The following is an 11,030-nucleotide window of genomic DNA, read 5'->3' as shown; positions in this document are numbered from 1 at the left end:
GTAAAGCATTACAAAACATGAACACTGAGCTATCTCCAGAAATCACTAGAACATGCTCAAACACACATGGTAAGATTGCAAGTTATAACAATTTCAGACTTTGCAGAAAATAACATCACGATGCAATGTTTAGAGCTATCAAACAACATGTTACAGGAACTTATAATGGCAAACAAAGGCATGGAATGAATCTACTAAATGCATAGATCAAAAGTCCTTTACTGACCATAAACCAAAAATCTTCAGAAAATATGATAGCACCCACGTAAACATGGCAAGTTACAATACAGATTCAAACATGGCAGAAACAGAATTATGAATGCATGTATATGAGCTTGTGCAACTCACTATAGAGCAATACATGGCATGGCAAGGCAACCAACAGAAAGAAGACATATTTGTGAAGCTAAGCATGGCAATAGCAAGGTCATAGGGTGCATGGAACACCAGGAACAACCATGGAAACAACTGAACTTAATGTTAACAGGCTGACAGCAACATTTTGAAGCAACTTTGGAGCAAGATATGAACAAGCTACAGCAAGCTATAAATGCTACCAGGGGCATGAATGGATAGAGGATGACATGTAGATCAAAACATGTTTATAGAACATCTCCAGATTATGCATAGAATGATTAGTAGAAGCATGTCTATATAGCATCACGGAATAACAGATTCAGCCTAGCGAAACAGTAACAACAAGTACACTACTTACCAAGCTCGATTCACTCCCCACAAGTCATTGCATGGCAAGATAAGCCTAGCATCATCAAGATTACATGTTTGCGAAACAAACCAAGTCAAGAACAAGTTCATAGCATGCAAGGATCAACTATAGCAAGCTTGGCCAAATTGAATAACACGTAAACAATCTGCCAGGAAACATTTTGAAGAAAAAGTAGAGCACGAAAAAGACATGCTAGACTACTCCATAATTGCAAACAAGGGCATGAATGGATAGAAAATAACCACATGTTCAAAACACCCTTACTGAAGTATCTCAAAATATGCATGGATCTCTCTGTAGCATCAAGTTTACATGGCATCAAAATAACAGCAGAACAGGGACTAAAATCAGTAACATCACGATGCCTAGTTTGCATGCTTGTGCTAGTCACCACATTGATCACAAAAATACATGGTATACACCCCTATAAATATGGCATGGCATAGTTCAAAACACATGAAGACATCAACCTCATAGGATGCACACATCAATCATGGCAAAAATGACAAAAGAGCTCGTTCTGATAACAGACAGCAGAAAACATCATGAAGCACTCTTACAACGATGATTCAGGCATCTATATGACCTCAAATTAAAATGATGCACTGGAATGAAATGATGTACTCGTCGAGGCGAACAATTTGACATATTACACGCATGAAACGGAGCTACGGATCCAGAGATACGGCATGACGCACATGGCATGATAATTACACTGATAACGGGGACTTAGTAGATTTCAGAGGGGGGGAAATCAACCTGAGGCAGCACGGATTTCGAGGCTCACCGGAATCCACCGGGGTTGCTGCCGGAGTGAGAGAGGACGACGGAGGAGGGACGGGGAGGCGCGGGGCGGCTGGATCCGGCCCTCCCGTGGCCGGATCTGGCCGGGGGCGAAGGAGAGGAGGCGCGGGGGCGACGGGCGAGCGGCGGCGGCGGCCGGCTCCGGCGAAGGGCGGCGGGAGGCCGGGCGGCGGCGGACGCAGCACGGAGGCAGCGGCGCACCACGGCGGCGGAGGGGGCCCGACGGCGGTGGGGGAGGCACAGGCCGAGGCCGCGGCACACGGCGGCGGCGCACCACGGCGGCGGGGCGCAGGCAGGGCGGCGGCGCACGGGCCGGCGGCGGCGTCGGGGCGCTCGGGCGGCGGCGCGCGGCGGCGCGGGCCAGCCACGGGCCCGGGCGGGCCGGCGGCGCGGGCGGCGGCGGCTGCCACGTGGTAGACCGAGATTGGGCAAGGGGGCGCGGGCAGACATGTCCGCTGCCCGGATTTTTGTCCGGCGGCGGCGGGTGGAGTTTGATCTAGGGTTTGCCTAAGATTTCGGGGGAGGGGGCTAATATACAGGTAGAGGGAGCTAGGAGACTCCAAATGAGGAGCGGTTTTCAGCCACGCGATCGTGATCAAACGACCGAGAGCATGGAGGGGAGTTTGCTGGGTTTGGGCCACGTTGGAGGGGGTGTTGGGCTGCAAAGAGAAAGGGGCTTTACGGTTACCATGTTAACCATTGGAGTACCAAACGAACTCCAAATGGCACGAAACTTGACAGGCGGTCTACCGGTGCTATACCAAGGCCGCTTGGCAAGGCTCGGTCCATTCCGAGAAAGTTTAATACCCACTCACAATAGGAGACGAAAAGGGGAACGCCGGAGGGCATAGGAGCGCTGGATTGCAAAACGGACAACGGGGAAAAAGCTCGGAAGCATGAGACGAACACGTATGCAAAATGAAATGCACATGATGACATGACAAAATGCAACACGCAAGAAAATGACATGGCAACAGCGGCGAATAACTGGCGGACACCTGGCGCATCGGATCCGGGGCGTTACACATATCTTCTGCTGCATAGCGTATAGGTGTTGTTTAGTTGTTTGTCTTCGAAGATCTTGCATCTCTCAAAGTCTTCCATGAAAATTGCCTATTCACCCCTGCTCTAGTCGATAACTAGCACTTTCAGGTTAGTCTTCATCCCTGGTGGTGTCATGAAGACATTCACGGGAAGCTTCTCAAGACAAATTTTAGGAACCCAAATCTTCTTCATAGGTGACCCATTCCTGCAGTCAGTTCCAATAAACCTGGCAAATACTTTACTATTTTGATTCTTGACCAATTTATAGTTTGAGTCAAATGACTCATCAATGACAACAGGGTTAGCATAAGTGAAACCAGATAAGGTGAATGGATCCACTGAAGGGTCCTTTGCAGCAACCCATGTGGTTTTAGGGGTACTGCTCAGAATTCCGGTAAGAGCCACCAACATTCATTTTCCTCTCGAAACCAACACCCTCTTTCCAAGGGCTTCGGTTCAAAATATTTTTCTTGAGGAAATCACATAATGTCTGATGCCCTTTTAGGCTCTTGTGCATCCCTGGTTCAAGCAATGTCTTAAACCTGGCATTCTCATCAGCAATAGTAGTGGCATCCTCTGAAGAGGGGTTAGTTACCACATCAACATTTGAAGATATTGCAATTTCAGAAGCAGTAGAACATTCAGCAATAGAGACATCATTGTGATGCTCAAGGCATTTTAAGCAAGGTGTCACAAAATCTTACTGAACGGAACTGATCTATTGAGTGAGTAGTGAGTCATTTTCCTTTTGAAGATCTTCATGAAACGCTCTCAGTTTCTCTAGTTCTTGCTTCCATTGAAGATAATCATAGGAAAGCTTCTCATGATAGCCGAGAGGGTTTCATGACGTCTTTCATGTTCCTCGTACTTAACTCGAAGATTTTTTTATGTCTTCAGTTAAGGACCTAGTTTGATTCATTTCCTCGTCCAACATGTCATCGCTTTTGTCTTGAATTTTTGAAGCTTTTCCATGGTTGTTTTTCTCAGTTGCAATTTTAGCAAGAGTTTTATAGCTGGGTTTGGTTTAACATTCAGAGTCATCTTCACTAGACCTCTGAAAGTTAGCATCGTGTGAGTTTACCTTAGCATCTCTAGCCATGAAGTAGTACGTACGAGAAGAGTTTTTGTCTTCATTAGCTTCAGTGTCGATGACGTGACCATTATCTTCAGTGTTGAAGATGGACTTGGCGAGGAATGCTGAGGCTAGAGCCAGGCTTGCCACTCCTAAATTAGACTCCTCCTCAGACTCCACCTCCGCCTCCTCAGAAGTAGACTCCTCCTCTGAATCCATTTCCTTGCCAATGAAGGCACGAGCCTTGCCAGGTGAGCTCTTCTTGTAAGATGAAGACTTTGAAGAAGACTTTCAAGAATACTTTGAGGATTTATTCTACTTCTTATCATCAGAGTCATATTCCTTGCTCCTCTTCTTTTTCTTTGCTTCCTTGTCCCATTAAGGACACTCATATATGTAGTGGTCTCGCTTTTTTGCATTTGTGGCATGTTCTCTTGTTGTAGTCACAAGAGGAAGCCCCATCATTCTTGGAGCTAGATTTTGAAGGTTTCTTGAAGAGATTCTTCTTGGAGAACTTTTGGAACTTTCTCACAAGCATTGCTAGCACTTTACCTATGTCTTCAAGATCATCAGAACTGCAGTCAAATGCTTTAGATAAGGATACAACCTTTGTCTTTAAAGCACGAGATCGGCCATAGTTGGGACCATAGATATCTTTCTTCTTAGATAGCTGGAATTGATGTGTGTTGAGCCTCTCAAGTATGTCAGATGGATCGATATATTTAAAGTCGAGGCGTTCTTGGATCATCAAGGCTAGAGTGTCAAATGAGCTATCAAGTGATCTCAGTAGCTTCTTCACGACTTCATGCTTGGTGATTTCAGTGGCATCGAGAGCACGAAGCTCATTGGTGATATCACTAAGACGGTCAAAGGTGTGCTGGACATTTTCATTGTCAAGCCTTTTGGAGCGGTTAAAGAGATTGCGAAGCACATCAATTCTTGAGTCTCTCTGAGTTGAGACGCCTTTGCTGACTTTGGACAGCCAGTCATAGACTAGCTTCGCAGACTCTAGAGCACTCACACGGCCATACTGCCATTTGGTCAGATGACCACAGATGATGTTCTTGGCGGTTGAATCCAATTGTGCGAATCTCTTCATGTCAGCAACGGGGACACTTTCACTGACTTTTGGCACTCCAGTCTTGACGACATACCAGAGGTCATTGTCAATGGCTTCAAGATGCATGCGCATCGTATTCTTCTAGTAGGGGTAATCAGTGCCATCAAAGATGGGGCACGCAGCGGCGACCTTGATTATCCCTGCATTCGACATAGCTAAAACTCCAGGTGCTTAAACCGAATCACACAGAACAAGGGAGCACCTTGCTCTGATACCACTTGAAAGTTCTAGTTATCAACTAGAGGGGGGGGGTGACTAGGCATTTTTTATGGAAGTCTTCAAGACATGAAATGTCTTCGAAGACAAGCAAGCAAATAACACCTACACGGTATGCAGCGGAAGATAAATTACACTAGACATGCCATAGTCAAAGAAACAGTCCAAGGACAACATGAAGAAACATAGCAGCTAGGTAGAATAGATGAGAATAGGAAGAAACTGTGAAGCCAAATAAGCAATCAGAGAGAATGTCTTTGTCAGGACCCCGACTCAATGCCACATCGATCTAGCATGTAACACCTCATATCACTTTGCGGCCTCACGCACGGTATTCCCACGGGTGTCGCCTTACCTTTGCCCGGGACCGTTTGCGCCTTTTGGCACACGTATATGATAGTGTCGCTAGCATCCATATGATAAGGAGCCCGGGCTGACATGGCTAGTCGTAAACCCAAAGTGGCACAGACTTATAGGGACAGGCATCCATGACCCAGCATCAAATGTGTCGGTCATCAGCGAGTGAATCCAGGTTGTAGCACTGGGCTAGCAGGACTCCGGTGAACCGGGCTGTAGCGGGCTAACAGGACTCCGGTATTCATCGCGTGACATTTCCCCGAAGGGACAGACACAGGAACGAAGAAGGACACATGCCGGCCAGCCTAAGTGTTCCGGAGCAGTAGCAAGCTACCATGGCTCGGTGGAAACACTAGGAGACATTTCCCGGTAAGAGAGGCTACTAAAGATAAACAACTAGATGGTCAGATCCCACACATACCAAGCATTTCAATAACATACACACAATATGCTCGATATGTGCAAATACAACATGGCATCACAACATGACTCTACGACTCAAGTAATTTATTCAATAGGCTCCGAGGAGCGAGATATTACAAACATGGGTCTCATGACCCAACAATCAGAGCATACAAGTCAAAGCACATGCGGAAGCTTATCATGTCTGGGTACAGACATCTATAAATGAAAAAGGCTGAGAAGCCTGACTATCTACCAGATCCTGCCGAGGGCACAAGATCGTAGCTGAGGTAACAAGCTAAACATCGAAGTCCACATGGAACTACTAGCGAGACCGAAGTCTCTCTGCAAAACATAAAATAGGCAAACGTGAGTACAAATGTACCCAGCAAGACTTACATCAGAACTAACTACATATGCATCATTATCAACAAAGGGGATGGTGGAGTTTAACTGCAGCAAGCCAGCTTTGACTCGGTGGCTAACCTAACTATGACTGCAAGTAACTCTTCTGAGGTGGCGCACACGAGTCCACATATTCACCAACCAATACACCACTATGGATCCGCTCCCGTCTCCCTACGAGAATGCCATCCATAGCACTCACGCTTATCTTGCGTATTTTAGAGTATCCACTTTCACTTGTCTATGAACTGATATAAGCAACCCAGAAGTCCTTTACCGTGGACATGGCTATTCGAATAGATGATGTTAACCCTACAGGGGTGTACTTCTTCATACATGTTTCCACCACTTAGCGTCTGCACACGACATGTGCTCGACAGACTTCAAGCGAAAGCCGACGTGGGTGTAGACCACGACCTACCTAAACACTCAAGTCTCTAGTCCAGGTTTATCGCCTATTCGGGTTCCATCCATGAGGAGATCCGGCCGGAGTTTCGCTCACAGCCCCAAACGATGTGAACAGGGTTCCCGAGATACCAAACGGGCATCCGGTACACCGTGCCACGTACCTACCGCATCACAGCCCACCCCTACGGTCAGCGCTGTCCACGGCCTCCAGTAAGCTACAAACACCAGAAACTACTTGCAACTCCTGTACAGAGGAGTAGGGTGAATAAGAAGTCGAGCGGGGTCATATTTCAGGGCCCAATGTATGGTAGTAGCTGAATCATGGATCACAAACACAGAACTCAGTTCCTGAGGATGGCTGCAATGAGACAACCCACCATGTACTCCTACATGGCCTCTCACCGCTACCTTTACCAAATCGTGTTCACACACTTAGCTCACACATAGTAGGACATGTTCACACACCTCTGATTCATCCCCGATGAATCAGACCTGACTCAACTCTAAGCAGTAGCAGGCATGACAAACAAGCATGAATGAGTACGCACAACAGGGCTCAAACAACTCCTACTCATGCTAGTGGGTTTCATCTATTTACTGTGGCAATGACAGGTCATGCAACGGATAAAGGGGTTTAGCTACCGCAGCAAGTAACAAATATGTCATTGTTGTCCTAATGCAGTAAAAGAGAGCAGGAGCGAGAGAGTGGGATTTTATCGGAATGAACAAGGGGGTTTTGCTTGCCTGGCACTTCTGAAGATAATATAGTTCTTCATCGGTGTCATCGATCACATCGCCGGTACACTCTATCGAGAGGGGACAATACCGGCAACAAAGAAGAACACAATCAATGCAATGCACAATATGATGCATGCTCATGACATGGCAATATGAATGTGTTTTGAGCTAATGCAACTAGCAACAGATTAAATGAAGTTGGTTTGAATACAAGATTCAAATTGAAACTCCATATGTGATTATTCAAATGCCATTTAATTGATTTGTGCTATACAGCAGCTATAAGTTGTTCTAACATGCATGAAAATGGTACAGATGGATTCCTTGAATTTTTCTGATAATTTTGCATATATAATTTATTTAATTTGGAGTTACGGTTGAATTTCTATGAATTTTAGAAGTTTATACCATTTTCTGAAATTATTAAATCATTTAAGATTTATTTAAATCCGGAAAAGGGGTTTATTGCGTCAGCATGACCTCATAGTGACGTCAGCAGGTCAACGTGCGGCCCAGGTCAAACTGACCTGTGGGCCCTGTGTGTCAGTGTCTGGACTAACTAACCTAATTAAAATTAACCCTAACTAACTTGGTTAGCCGGGCGGGGCCCGCATGTCAGTGGGAGAGAGGGGAGAGTCAAACTGGGCAGTGGGGTCAACCCACGCCGGTCAAGGGTCAACGGTCGCTGGCGTTTAGCCGACGGCGAGCCCGACGCGGCGGCGAGAGTGGTTTTGGCCGTTTCGGCAACCAAACGAGCCGCGGAGGGTGGCTATGGGTAGCTGGGAACATGCTGCAACTTCTGGTGGAGTCGGTTGGGGTCGGGGCGGCTGGAATCAGCGCCGGCGACGACTTAGGTGGCCGCCGGAGTTCGGTTGCGCGCGGGATCGCGTTTCAGTGCGTAGAAGAGCGGGGCAAGGGGCTAGAAGGGTGCTACGCATCGCGAGGAGTAGGTTGGACACTCCAGGGTGACCATTTGGTCACCGGAGCATCGTCGATGGCGAGCTCAGGCGGCGGTGCATCTCGGTCATCAAGGGGGCAACGGCTACGGCAATCAAACGAAGAGGGGAAGAGGGGGAAACGGTGGCGGAGCTCACAGCGGGTGCAGCGGTGGCCTCGGCGAGGTCGGGGACGGTCCAGAGCCGACGAATTTGACGGTGATGGCCGGCGGGTCCGAGGTAGAAGACGAGCTCGGTGAGGCCGTTCGGGGGCTTCTGGAGGGGCAAGGCTCAGTGAGGTGGGTCGAGGACGGAGTGGCGGAGCTTGTGGGCTGGTCGGGGAAGCGAGGGAGGCCCGGTGGCCGTGGTGGCAGTGGACGGCGGCGACGAGCGCCATCGGGCGCGAGAGGGGGAGAGCAGAGAAGGGAGAAGGGGTCGGGAGAGAGTGAGAGAGAGGAGCGAGGGGGCTGCGTGGCTTCACCCGAAGAGGCCAGGGCGAAGCGGCAAGCAGGAGGTGGCCGGGGCGGCATCGGCACTCGCCGCGCCTCGCCTCTGTCCTTCTGGCGAGGGAGGAAGACGGCAGGGGAGGGAGGCGGCGGTGGGCTGGGCCGGCTGGAGGAGCTGGGCCAGATGGGCTGAGGTGAGCGCCAGGTAGTCCTCTGCTCTTTCTATTTCTGTTTCTATTTATCTATTTTGTTCTGTGTTGTTTTAGTTTAGTAAAATACTAAACCATTTTATAAAATCCTGAAAATAGTTATGTGGCTAGAACTAAAATATACCAAACCACATAAAATGTTCCAGTAATTATTGGACATATATTATTTATATATCAAATATATATCCAATGCAAATAGCTATTTATTTAATTCAAAGGCCCCAAAATGAATGTTTCAGTCACTCGAAAAATATTGGTTTGCATTTAATTCTTGCCAATATTTTTCAAAGCTGAAAAGGAACATTTTCTTGGACTTCTTTGAGAAGATTTTAATGTTGATCATTTTTAGAAGGTTTCTGAGGCTTTGAAAATTCCCCAATTCAAATTTCATTTGAATTTAAACATGATGCACACATGAGGGTCTAGCCTAGTGCCTAACAGGACCAGGGATGTGACAACTCACCCCTACTAAACAAAAATCTCATCCCGAGATTTAAGCGTAGGGTAAGGTGAAGGGGGAACGCAACTAGCACAATCTTCACGATCCAGGTTGCACTTCAAATGAACGTTGATTCAAACACCATCTTTGTCTCGAAGTCTTCCTCTGAGAACTCCAACTATCATGTCAGTGAGAGGAAAGGGAAGACCCTAAAAGAATTGTTCTTCTCGAAGGTCGAACAACTCAGGATTAACCCACGGATTGAGACATAGCAACATCTCTCGAGCTGAGAGACGAAGCACACATCCATAGGAATGGAGTGAAGCAGATGACAAAGGTTCACTAGGTAGACAACAATTTCACGCTTAAGAAGGTGGTAAATGATTGTCAACGTAGCGAGGAGTTTGAGTTGCCATGATACCATAACGATGCACCTTAGGGAAGGTGACTCGTAGAAATATCCCCTTAAGTGGCAAAAAGAATTACCTTTGATTCAAAGATCCTTGAAACTCTTTATACCAGCTTAAGGCAAATCATAATCGATCATTTAGAGGGGTTCGGTAGAATGGCATACCCGAACTTGGATGATGTGGATTACCTTGTTGAAGACAACGTAATGGATGAATTTGCTTATCACCGGAAATGGAAGGGACCCATGGTGGAATGGCACATTGGCGGTGCAAGATGGGAACAAAATGCAAATGCTGGGAATGATTCTGGTAATTGGGGAAGAACCCAACAATAGAGAGTGAATTCACTTTTTGAAAAGGTCATAGCATTGCCGAGGAAACTGAGAGGAATCCCAGTTAGAGCCGATGATAACACGTAGAGCTTGTGCGTGCTCTCAAGAACTTGAGAATTTCCATAATCATCAAGGTTTTACCAACATCCGTGTCAAGGATCCTGGCAACACAACTTGCTACCATGATGAATGATGATGGATGATGCAGATGCAAAGGAAGATAACACTTTCTCAGATTTCATCTTAGCGAGGCCAAGGGGCAGAAAATCTGGATGATCGACCGAGAGACATTTAGCACTCCGCTTCTAATGTTCTCCTTGATGTGCTAGTGTATCCCATTCATAGATATGGTTTGATAACCAGAACATCAAGTAAAAGGTCGGACTTTGGGAACACAAAAATCCATAAGGCAACTAGGGAGTAAATCCTACGAAATCCCTATGGGGAGGTGGCCAACTTCCTCAAACAAGATATTATAATAACAGGTCTTCCGGCTGGGTGTGTTGGCCATGACATCCACTTTACCGGGTTCCGAGGGACCGATGTTATAGTTTTTGGGAAATGTTCCAACCATCATATCTGCCTGAGATTCAGATCTGGTTGGTGTCAGGATATTCCAGACTCATCGAGTCTAGGAAGAAAAATGAAAGTTTGCAACACCAATCGACGAGATGACGTTGCGAGATTCTCGGGAAATGAACTACATAGCAAGCTCCAAACATGAGCTGGTTCTGCTACAAACATATGAACATGTTGTCCGAGACAAGCATGACCACGTGGTAGTCTTATAATAAAACACTACCGAGTTTAGGTGGGGAACCATAATCGAGGATATCGAAGTCTTTACGCAAGTCCATGGATTAGATCCCAAGCATAGACTTCTTTTCCTTGAACAAGTCAATCAGTGGCTTAGTGTCACATCCCTAGCTTCTGGTATTGCACTAGGATAGCTTCATGTGTGCATCA

This window comes from Triticum aestivum, chromosome 4B (assembly GCF_018294505.1).
Source record: "Triticum aestivum cultivar Chinese Spring chromosome 4B, IWGSC CS RefSeq v2.1, whole genome shotgun sequence".
Taxonomy (NCBI): Eukaryota; Viridiplantae; Streptophyta; class Magnoliopsida; order Poales; family Poaceae; genus Triticum; species Triticum aestivum.
The sequence above is the reverse complement of the archived record's forward strand: the minus strand, read 5'-3'. Positions refer to the sequence as shown.